We start from the raw sequence: 12,166 nt of genomic DNA on the forward strand, positions 1-12,166 counted from the left end.
TTTGGGTTTGATACCACATGTCAACATTTCTCTGGTACTCAAGAAAAAAACCTCAATGAAAGCCAGTTTCCTAGCAAATAAACATGGGATTCCATCTACTGAATATATTTTCTCAGTGAATTAACTATTCACGTAGCAGTGACGTACTTCAGCATCCCCCCTCTGGGCTACAAGGGAGCCCTTTAAATGATCTTTGGATCCTTTTCAAAACCACCAGAAAAGCTGTCTAGGGCCTCCTTCATGGGGAATTCCCCATCTCCAAGCTAAAAGTAAGCCTGGGTGTGCCTTCCTTTCTGCAGTTGATTAAAGCATCCTGGAAGGCTCTTTTCGACCCTCTCTCTCTCTCTGGTTTGCCTGAGTGAGTAGTCAAAGAAAACTTTTGCTACAGATTTTCAACCTTGTGGGAGTTTAGGGTAAGATAATTCTCTGGTTTGGGTATAATAGAGAGATTGCACTACCCCTTAATTTAGGATTTCCATGTTTAGGGCTACCCGATAGAAGACCAAAAGAAAGCAATGTTTACCGATTTCAGCAACCTAGGAGAAAAGAAGAAACTTAGGTTATTGCAGTTAAAATAAGTTTTTTTTTTTAAATAGAGGCAGAAGAAATTCAAATAAAGGTTTGGATAATGGTAGAGCTTGGATTAAACACAAGAAACAGCTGGTATATAATCGCTAGAAAAAAAGTAAATGCTGTAGTGTATCAAGGAGATGGACAGCTCAGCGAGAAGGCACTTTATACAAAGTTATCTTCCAAGGAATATAAAATAGGGGATTTTATCTAACAAAATGCTGGAGAAGAAACCCTGGAAATGTGCTTCTGAAGGTGACTTTGCAGAGACTGAGCTACTTGATGGGCTATTTTTAGTGGCCTGGCTGCACAAGAATAAGCATAGCTTAGCTCGATGGCATTGTCTTTAAAATATAAATAAATTATAAATTCCATTAAAGAACAAAAGAAAATTCTGAGCAGAAGAAACAACAAGCAGGAAAACAATACATATAAATTCTCTTCAGTGTTGGTGTCTTGCTACATAAAGAACTGAGAGAACTTTGATGAAATATATTAGGTGTCATTCACAATTGGTTGGAACAGCCACTTGGCTACAAACTGTGTTGTTAAACTAATTGCTACCCACCCTGCCTTTCTTAATTAACCTATTGCATGCTGATAGTAAGGATGTCTGTGCAAGTTATCAATCTCTTTTAAACTCTAGGTTAAGAATTTATTTTTAAATGTTTGTTTTCATAGTCAGTTTCCCAATAAGATTTCTATAGCTATAATGAGTAAATTTGAATTACCATATACCTTACTTTCTATGTTGTATTTCCATACCAATTACAAGTCAGAAGGGTTTTTTGTTGTTGTTGTTGTCATAATGCTATTCCTTTCCAGAGGCAATGGACAGTTTGCTGGCAAATCCGAAATAGATTTGTTATGTCAGTAGGGTGAATTCAGAAATATATCCCACACCGAGAAAGAATATTTTTTCATGATTTTTAAAATAGAAAGGTTAAAATTATTACAACATTATTAAAACATTGTTAAAATGAGTGGGTGTGTAGATTGATACAGGTAATCCCTAGGTTACTGAGCATTCCCTTAGCTAACTTAGCTAACGTTCGAAGTTACGTGATTAGCGCCCCCAGTGTTTACAAACAAGTCAAGAAACTATGAATCTTTTAGCACCGTGGCAGTTGCTCATCCTTACGAACAACCACAGAGGCTCTGCAACATTTGTCCTGCATTGCGCAGGCCTAAACAAAATGTTGGAGCACCATTTTGGCCAGCAAACTGGGGCCTGAGGCTTGAGCAGGCTTAAGTGGAGCATCACAGGGGTGTGCATGGCTGAGAAGCTGAAGAGGAGACTGCTTGCTAGATCTTCGCATGGTGACCCGGCGCGGCAGGTTGGGGGGAAGCAATTGTGGAGAGCATATTTCAGTGGGTCAGGGAGGCCTTGGGTGGTCTTAAGCAGGTGATTTGTTCCATCACTAGCCACCCCCCCCCCCAAGGCCTTCCCCACCCTGAAATAACTCATGTGCACTTAATGATCCATGCATTCGATTAGCGAATGTGTGGGCGAAAGGAGGGAGTGATCCAGTTCAAGGTACGGGATTCACTCCCACGAATCCTCACTTTATGAATGGAATGGGCAGGCTCCATTTCATTCGTAATTCGAGGACTACCTGTATTCTCTTGCATCTCCAAAATCCAGTATCTCCTGATCACAACCACTTAGTACTGTTGTTTTTTAATAGTAATTTTAATAAAAATTATAACTACAGCAATAAAAAACTAATCAACAAATGTTCTCTTCTTCCCCTTATCTATAAACAAATCTTTAAAAATCCTTGTCATTTCAGTCCTGATTAGCAAAAGCTCACTAAGGGCTTACCAGAGATAACATGTCTATTAATTCTGATATAGTAAGCCAAGTTTATATTCATTCTTTTTTACTTCTAATCATCTTGATATTTAGTTTCTTCAAATAATGTCTTAAAACAATTTGTTTTCAGTTTTTCTTTGTCCCTTTTTATAAAGCTGCTGAAAAACTTTAATAGGTCTGTTCTGAAAATCCAATGTTGGAAAGTTATCCAGATCACTTTCTTGATTTCTTTATCCCTTTTAATTATTAAAACATCATCTAGCCTCTTTTGTATGTCCAATGTAGCATCTTTTTCTATATCATTCCTGTAGCTTGTCATTTTTAAATCCACTTTCAGATCAGCTTCAACATTGTCCAGTAGAACCTGTTCCTTTCCATAACATCTTTTAAACATAGTCTATATTTAGAGGAAGACACTTTTGAACTTAACTTCTGTGTCTACTGTTCAAGAATATTCTTCAATATGTCAAATGTCAAATATTTTGCTCCATTCTGTGTAAATCAAATTTAAGTGTTCTTCTCATTTAATTGTATCTTTAGTTCCCTCTAGAAGTATCTTCAACGTATGATCTGTAGTTTAATGACCATGTATGTCACCTCCCTCCCCCCACACCCCACATACAGATGGGCCACATGAGATACACATAGGAGGATAATTTTTCTAAGCCAAACAAGTACCTTAAGAGTAGTATCTCCATTGGTAGCCTTAGTTTACACCAACCCCAGATCTCTTGTGAGAATTTTTTCTCCATTGACACTTCAAGATACTGTTTAAAATGATGAATAAACCTGATTGAGATTCTTATACTAGTAATCATCAGGTTTTTCCCAACTTTGTATTATGCTTGAGATTTCTTGCTTGATTCAGAATTAAGCTCAATTATGAATGAAACATTTTCCTGAAGGAAAAAAAAGAGTCAGCTTTAAATTAATAAACTCTTACAATGAGTTACGTATTTTCTCAGATGAATTCCTTTTATTTAAATGGATTGCTTTAATGCTCCTATAAAATAAGTATATATTGAAGGCAAATTCAGGTCAGATCTTATGAAATTATACAGCTGTTTGCAAACCAAAATGTTTTCACAATAGGCCAAGCCAGTGAGCACACCTGTCATTGCTTCATGGAAGCCTCTGATACAGAGATGTGTAACCTTGGACCCTTAGCCTAATTTCTCCCCTCCCTGACCAGCCTGCTGAACAGGGAGGGGAGAAAAGTGAGAGGCGTGGGTCACAAAAAGGCAACAGCCACCTGGCTCCACCTGCCAATAACATCAGTCCCATTTTCTACTATCGTGAATCTCCTGATAGATTATGAAATTCTCACCAACATTTACAACATTCCCATGTGATGCCTCTGGTATAAACTTTCCCACTTGTTAAAATTCAAGAAAGAAATCCCAAAAATTATAGATCTACCAGAGGGCCATGAAACTTTGTAATCCCAGGTGCCTGGTAAATGCACAAAAATACTGTAGATTGTCCTTAACGTGAACTCACATGAAATAAAATAACCATTTTAATAGCCAAAATCCTATAATATTAGAAATTCTGTCAAGATTTGGTGTTCTCAGCTACATTCTCGCAGGACTGCAGAACAGAACTCTATGACTTTCATAACAGAACTTTCATGAGATTTTGTAATCTTATGAGATTAAAAAAAATTAATTCCTGACTAATGTTGATATTCCAACAGGCATAGCCATATATGCATGATGTTAACCAAAAGCAATGTTTCATCAATCTGGTTATGTCATGGCTTTAAAAAATTGCAGTGATGATTCTGTGGTCCACATAAATGGAGAAATACAAGATGCTAGCCGAACACATAAGGGTACCCCCTAGTATAACAACCATGGCTCTAGGGGTTCATAATTATTAAACACCATTTTTACAAGCCCCCTCTCATGGGAAACTGTTGAAAGTTCTGTAGGAAAGGTCAGAATAACAAAATGCTTACAAGATTAGCAGCTTCACAAATGATTTGCAGTGTCATCCACATATTTGCATAAACAAACATATTAGTAAAAAAAAAACTAAGTTTAGTGAAATATACTCCCAAGTACATGGATTTCAAACTAGAAGTTGACTTAGAAAAAAGTAACCTTGCTATTAAAGATATTTATCTTCATAAGAAAAAAATGCTATTAATATGGCTAATTACAGGAAACCATGCTTTTGATAAAATCTGTGATATGAAAAACTGTTACCTATTTTTCCATTCCTTCATCTCCCATACCTATCAATTGGATTTTTTTTAAATCCCATCTTTATTGTTAGAATAGAATAGAATAGAATAGAATAGAATAGAATAGAATAGAATAGAATAGAATAGAATAGAATACTTTATTGGCCAAGTGTGATTGGACACACAAGGAACTTCTCTTGGTGCAAATGCTCTCAGTGTACATAAAAGAAAATATACATTCACCAAGAGTCAAGAATCATAAGGTACAACACTTAATAATAGTCATAGGCTACAATAAGCAATCAAATCATACTAGGAAACAGTCAATAAAAATAGTTAGGATTCATGCAACAAGGTTACAGTCATACAGTTAACTTTTATAAGTAACTTAAGGTGGCAAAGATATTTAATGCTCCTATTTTCCCACAACAACCCTGTGAAGTGAGTAGGATTGAGAGAGAGTGACTGGCTCATCACCCAGCCAACATTTCCTTTTGAGGGCTAATATGTTTAGGTGACAAAACTCTGGGTGACCACTAGATGGCAACAAAGACATGTATACAAGAACTCTAGAATCTTTGTTGCCACCTGGAAGTTTGTAGCCCCGATCTGTTAGTCCTGCTTTTCTTTTTCCCAGGAACTCATTATGACATTGCAATTTTTTCAACAGATAAACATTCCAAATTCAGATCCTAGCCTGGAATATGGACTTATCTTTTCCTCCAAACTTTCCCCTGCAATGGTTCCCTTTTTCACCTGCTCTGTTTACCATCTTTTTATCATAGCCAAAGTAGCATAACTTTAGTTCTGGACTGGGTTGCACTACCCCAGACAGACCCAGTTTGCAAATTGCAGTTCTCATGGATTCACAACTCTTGCTCGATGAGCAGGTGAAGTTGTGGCTAGAAGTCTTTCCACAACTTTGTGTTGTGTGCCTTTTCTTGGACTGGGAATTGCTGCGCTCCATCATTCAAGCCCTGCTCATCTCATGCTTGAACTGCTACAGTGAATTCTACATGGGACTACCCTTGAAGAGTATCCGAAAGCTTCAGCTGATACAAAACACAACTACATGGGCAGTTCTTGAGGCTCCTAGGGTGGCCCAGAAGGACATTGCTGTTGTAGATGACCAGGCTGAACCTGATGGCGAGGTCAAATGCATCATCAGTTTGGAGTCTCTACGCAACTGTGAAAGACCTAAGTCCAGCCCCCTTTGCTTCAGGGTCCAATTCAAGGAGTTGATTATCACCCTTAAGGCCCTGCATGGCATGGGTCTAGGCTATCTCAGAAACCAGGTTATCTTGATGGGATTAGCCTGCCCCACCCATGCTGGCAGAAGGACATGCTACAGACACTGTCAGTCAAGGAATTTCTACTGGCAAGGTCCAGAAGAAAAGCCTTTTCTGCAGTGTCAGAACATCTCTGGACCATCTTGCCCCCAGAGATCAGATCTGCTCCCACCCTTTTGGCCTTCCAAAAAGCCTTGAAAATATGGCTATCACAGCTAGCCTGGGGCCCTAATGGCGGTGTAACACATTGCAGGTGGCTAAGAGTAAGAATACCCTGCCTCCTCCCTGTGCATACTTTGCTCTCTTTTTCCCTTTCTATCTGCTTAGCTTTATTTCAATTGATTTTCTAAATTTAAGATCTTTATTGCTTTAATGTTTATACTGCATTTTACTTAATTTTTGTAAGCCACCAAGGATTGCCTTTGGCAAGATGGGCAGCCCACAAGTTCAATAAATAAACATAACCAAAAAATGCTGGGTGCTTTTAGATAAGGCTTTTACTTTATAATTGTCTTACCTAATTCAGATAATTTTATATGGAAGTCTGAATACAGCCAACTTCCATTTGCTCTTCTCCCAAGTCCTTTTATTGCTTGTTGTTTTATTCCTTGCAGGGGAAAAAACCCATTAGGAAGGGCCGAAGGAAATGATTGTGAAATGTTTTTTGACAATTAGCACTAGCAGTCACATATCTGGAAACAACATGTGTATTGTATTTTAGAAGCAGTGAGTACCTTAGGTGACCAGAAGCTGTGGGTACCTTAGGGTGAACATTCCTGAACAAGAACTCAGTAATAATAAATCAGATAATGGCATTTTGAAAGATGCAGTTTTTGTTACCACCGCAATATTTACTTAAAAAAATACAGAAGTCTACTCCCTATGCATTCAGTCACATTGCTCTCCCACTTTTTCCTGCTGTCAGCATCTATGCCGATAATTTTAAAAAATGCATGACCCTCCCCATGTTGAAGTGATGCTGAGCCACAGCATTTACTCGTTGTGTAAATACATGCACAACCCCCTCCCCCAATAATAATCCCTGAATATAATTGTTTTGCAATACCAAGCTGCTATAAACTAGTTTATATAAACACCTTACCAGCACATCCTGCGAGCCTACCTTTTTTTTATTTTTTATTATTTTAATCATGTTCTTAGCCCATATTTAACCTATTGGAGATTTCACACAAACCCCCGCCCCCTTTTTTATTTTTGTAAGAAAAAGAAAGAACGAACCATTACATTTATTTTTCACATTCACTCTAGTAAGAGGAGGAATCATCTGGTTGGCATTTTTGCCACGGCTCTTCAGTTTGCTGCCTGTCAGACTCGATTTAATTCTGATCAAATCCCACCGCAATCGATCGCCACCGCTTTGCAAAATGAACGCGGCGCTTTATTTCGGGAAGGGCACGGAGCATAGAGAAACAAACTGAAACGTTTAAACCGAGCAAACTTCAAAACCTCCCAAGGGAAAGGTCAGCGAGGAACGCACCACAAAAGGGCAGGCCAACCATATTTCTTGTTTATACGGAAGAGCGTTGCGGCTAAGCAAGCTCCCAGGGCGGACTCGGGACATAACGTCAGAAGAGCATTATTGTTTAACTCGCGGAACCGAATCACAACCCCGCGCGCTAGGACGAACGCCAGCCCATCTGGGCTTCCCCGCTTCGGTTCCCCTCTTTTGTGCCTCCTCCGGCGACAGAGGGGAAAGTTTGCTGATTAGCCGAGCGGCTTGTCAATCACGCCTGGGAAATTCCAAAATGGGCGGATCTGGGTCCTTTTGGGCAGCGGAGAGGAAGTCAAAGCGATGCCTGTGATGCAAAGCTTTGGAGGTCCCGGAGCTGTTTGGACCTCGATCCGTACAGTTTTTAGCAGGTAGGACTAGCTCACCTCCTCCCCCATGGCATTCATGTTAAACGGAAAGAGGAGGTGGGGAAGGATGGAGTCCCTGGTGCTTTCGGTACGTGTCCGAGATGCTCTATGGATGGCACGGCTCTTTTTAAAAATACCTACCTACCTACCTACCTACCTACCTACCTACCTACCTACCTACCTACCTACCTACCTACCTACCTACCTACCTACCTATATTAACGAGTATCTCTGTAAGGGATGCACAGGCAGAGGCAGGTCTGAATGCTCTCATTTGGACCACTTTCTGGTGATTGACTTTTCTTAACCTCACTTTGTATGGCAGGTAATAAACGGTGATCTTGTAACTGTATTGAGTTTGGGGGGGGCTTATCAGGAAAAAAAAAGGGGGGGGATGTTCCCTTTGATGTTGAATGTAGAGTCTTTTTAAAAATATCCCTTGTCCAAATGCACAACTGACATTCTGTTGATATATTTCTCTTTGCTGTTAAAAGGCCAGATCATCCTGTATGTGGCAACTCTTGAGGTGCACGAGTGGAAAGATCACATCAGATTGTGTTGTCATGTAAATGAATTAAATTACTGACTCATTTGCTAAGGAACTGTTCTTGTTTGGGAACAACTGATGTGTCTGACATTTGTGGCCCAATTCTTTTCATTTGTTCAAAGTTAAAATATGCAGATTCCCAGATAAACATGCACAGGATTATAACCTTTTTTAAAAAAATGTGCTCACAGTATTTTTATTCTGACTTTCTTCCATAGATTACAGGTTTGGATATGTGGGAAATATTTTATTTTCTCTTTCCCAGACTGAGTTAGATCCATGTAATTAATGTTAAAAGATGATTGGCTTGTGGCTAGTATGCTTAGTAGGATGGGTAAGTCCAATTGATGGTGTTCATTATATAAACAGTGGTTCAAGTTAATTGTTGGTTGATCAGTATGTCACGGTCACAGTTGGTGAATAGCTAGTAGTGAGCAAGGAATTAAAGCTAAATCTCATTAGTAAAAATAACATCTCCTTCAAATTGGAGGGGCATGGATCTAGACTCGAGCTGGGAATCTGGAAAACAATGTAAGCAGGTACATCTTCAAATATCCTTGGTAATAATATAGTAGTGATTTGCTCCTAGAATATTATGAGAGGGGTTGCTTCTATTTTTCAGTCTAGCCTATATTCTGGGAATTTCTTGTGATCTTCTTTCCAATCCTAATTAGGCCTGAATACGTTTTGATTTATTTCTTTTTGGTGGTGGTAGTCAGGAGGAATAGTCCAGAATTAGTCTGTTTCCATCATCTGCTATAACAAATTCCCAGTTCTTTTTCGGTTACATTATTTTGGTTTGTCAGTTCAATTTCTCATTCTCTATTTCTCAGAATTAGGGAGAATAAGCATAATCACACATTTTTCTAAGATACAATACAGGTAGTCCTCAATTTACAACAGTTCATTTAGTGACCATTCAAAGTTACAGTGGCACTGAAAAAGTGACATAAACATTTTTCATACTTATGACCGTTGCAGCATCTCCATCCATGGTAACGTGATCAAAATTCAGATATGTGGCAACTGACAAGTATTTATGACAGTGGCAGTGCCCAGGATCATGCAATCACCTTTTGTGACCTTCTGACAAGCAAAGTCAATGGGGAGGCCAGATTCACTTAAAACCATGTTACCAACTTAACTGCAACGACTCACTTAACCAATGTGGCAAGAAAGGCTGTAAATGGGGCAGAACTCACTTAACAGCTATCTTGCTTAGCAACAGAAAAATTGGACTCAATTGTGATTGTAAGTCGACTACCTGTATTGTTTTATTTGGGCTTAGAGTATTGTGTGAACTGAACCACTTGATTTGAAAACCAAGGTTTAGCATAATGTGTGAAACCAACTAATGGTTACTAATCCAGTAACAGAGCAGTGAAGCTAATCTTGGAAAGCTTCACTTCTGAGTAACTTTCTGTTGGGAGGTATCCTTGTGTTCCAGGCTTTATTGAGTTGAATGAAAGTAAGAATCATTTTTTGTCAATTACTTGATACTGGTGTTTCAAAACTGTCTATTGCAAATATTTTTGTTTTTGTTTTGACAGAACCTTATTATTATATCGTTGTTGAATTACACGCAACCTGATTTTCAAGGCAAGGTAGCTCTTTTTAAAGTATTTTTTTATTCTATTCCTGCTTTGCTGTTGGCATCATACAGTGGGCACGTTTATGTTCAGCAATGGAGTTGTGATGCAGCCATTGAGGTGAAAGGCTGTTTAAAAAAAAATCAACTGAAGTCATCACCAGTGGCCTGTGTACTGAGTATGGAGATCAAGACATAGGTAGATTTGTGAAAAAGTGTTGTTTTGTGGCATATCCCCAGTTTAGTTTCTGTTACTCCATATGCAAAATAACATTGCAGTACATATAGGCAATCCTCCATACATGACCAGAATATGGAGATTGCCCGTTGCAGATCTATGTTGTGACAGTCATAAAACAAGTTGGTCATGTGACCAACCTGGTTTTATGATTATTATTTTTTTTACAGTTGTCATAAGTGCAAACACAATCACAAGTGTGAGCCTGTTGTTTGCTATGGGTGTAATTTTGCAAAAACATGGAAGTAAGTGTTGGGTTTTGGCAAAACCATGTGTCAGGTTTCCATGTGTCAAGTGCTGAAATCCATTTAAAAAGAAAAGAACAAAGTCCATCTTCCAGGACAAATTCTTTTATTTAGGAAAACATCAGATTGGTGAAGTCCATGGTAATTCCGGATCTGACACAACCCAGAATTACCCCACAGTATTACAAGTTAGAAACAGCCCCCAAAAGTCACATTCTCCAATAGAAGTAATTCAACGTTGCTTGATGTCATAAATCTCCACCTCAAGGGGCCTAAGCACGGACAGCTCATTTCCCACAGGACGAATACCTAGCCTAAACAACTCTATCTCCACTCCTCCCCCCTTTTGGAATGTAGCAAGCCTGAAACCCTTCCCCCCATGTCTGCCACAGAGAAAGTAAGAAAAAGAATATATACTAAGCCTAACTAAAATGGCTACACATGTCAATTTCGGGCTTGACACCATGGTAAAAACAGTCACGTGTCTGTGGGATGCTGCAAATAGCCATGATTGTGGTTGTGTTGCTGAGTGCCCAAAGTGTAGTTACATGACCATGGTGGGATGGGTGGATTGGGGGGTGACTATCAGAACTTTGAACCTGGGTCATTAAATTCCCATTTTCAGGCAGGTTGTACCTTGAACAACTGCTAAACAACCAGTCGTAAGTTGAGAACAATCTCTATATGTATTGGCTTCTACATGACTAGAACCTGCATTATCAAGTTCTTGGCTCATATAGAAGCCAAGGAACATGCACTGTATCTGGAAGGTTTTTCTCTTGCGCACATCAGTGCTAAATAATGCTGATATTGTTTGAGTGATGTTTGGTTGCGCACAGAGCTTTTTCTTAAGAATGCTTGATGGGATTGCTCCCTTGTCCTAATAGAATCTCCCAGAATCCATCTAATCCATCTGTAGATTAGTTTGTTTGATTTTGTTGTTGGTGAGCCTAGACAGTGTGGTTTATTCAGTAGCCCTGTGGTTAAACCATGGTTTAGTATTTATATGAGCCAAGTCACCAGCTCCTTATGGTAACCTTTGGGTGAACTCCTATATTGGTTACCTGTACTGGAAGTGGTTGGGCTCTCATAGGGTTCCAGGACTCCCTCTGCAACCTGGAGATACAGAACTTCTGCTTAGGTAATTCTAACCAAATTGTAAGAAGAAAAGAAAAGTCAGGATGAAACCAAATAATTTTAGATTTTTGCCCTTGTGTATCTGTGTATGTATATACAGGTAGTCTTTGACTTATGACCACAATCAAGCCCAAATTTTTTGTTGCTAAGCAAGACAGTTGTTAAATGAGTTATTTACCCCATTTTACAACCTTTTTGCCACAGTTGTTAAGTGAATCACCGCAGCTGTTAAGTAACATGGTTGTTAAATGAATCTGGCTTCCCCATTGACGTTGCTTGTTAGAAGGTCTGAAAAGGCGATCACATGTCCCTCGGACATCACAAGCGTCATAAATATGAGTCAGTTGCCAAGTGTTTGAATTTTGATCAGGTGGGGTTACTGCAACGGTTGCAAGTGTGAAAAACGGTCTTAAGTCACTTTTTCAATGACGTAACTTCAAACGGTCACTAAATCAACTGTTGTAAGTCAAGGACCACCTGTATACCAATGGTGGGATTCAATTTTTTTTTACTACCGGTTCTGTGGGCGTGTGTAGCAGGGGAAGGATACTGTAAAATTTCCAGTCAGAGGTGGTATTTGCCGGTTCTCTGAACTACTCGAAATTTCGCTACCAGTTCTCCAGAACTGGTCAGAACCTGATGAATACCACCTCTGCTGTATGCATACTGT

The 12,166-nt window shown here is 39.1% G+C and overlaps 1 protein-coding gene across 26 annotated transcripts in view; it reads left to right on the forward strand.

The window, feature by feature from the left end:
- The first annotated feature begins 292 nt into the window (after positions 1 to 292).
- TNIP1 (TNFAIP3 interacting protein 1) overlaps positions 293 to 12,166 on the forward strand; it is an 80,397-nt gene continuing 68,523 nt past the window's right edge. For 7 of the 26 annotated variants that reach the window (XM_087955129.1, XM_087955150.1, XM_087955153.1 and 4 more), the window contains exons 1-2: positions 7,662 to 7,744; positions 9,839 to 9,892. The gene's annotated coding sequence lies outside the window, so the exon portion shown is untranslated. Of the gene's footprint in view, positions 359 to 7,661; positions 8,067 to 8,506; positions 8,623 to 9,838; positions 9,893 to 12,166 lie in introns of those variants that run through there. The other 19 variants (XM_087955130.1, XM_087955140.1, XM_087955137.1 and 16 more) reach the window with 9 other exon arrangements.

The sequence above is a fragment of the Notechis scutatus genome, chromosome 2 (assembly GCF_049901735.1).
Source record: "Notechis scutatus isolate UNSWTSFEM ecotype Mainland chromosome 2, rNotScu1.2, whole genome shotgun sequence".
Taxonomy (NCBI): domain Eukaryota; kingdom Metazoa; phylum Chordata; class Lepidosauria; order Squamata; family Elapidae; genus Notechis; species Notechis scutatus.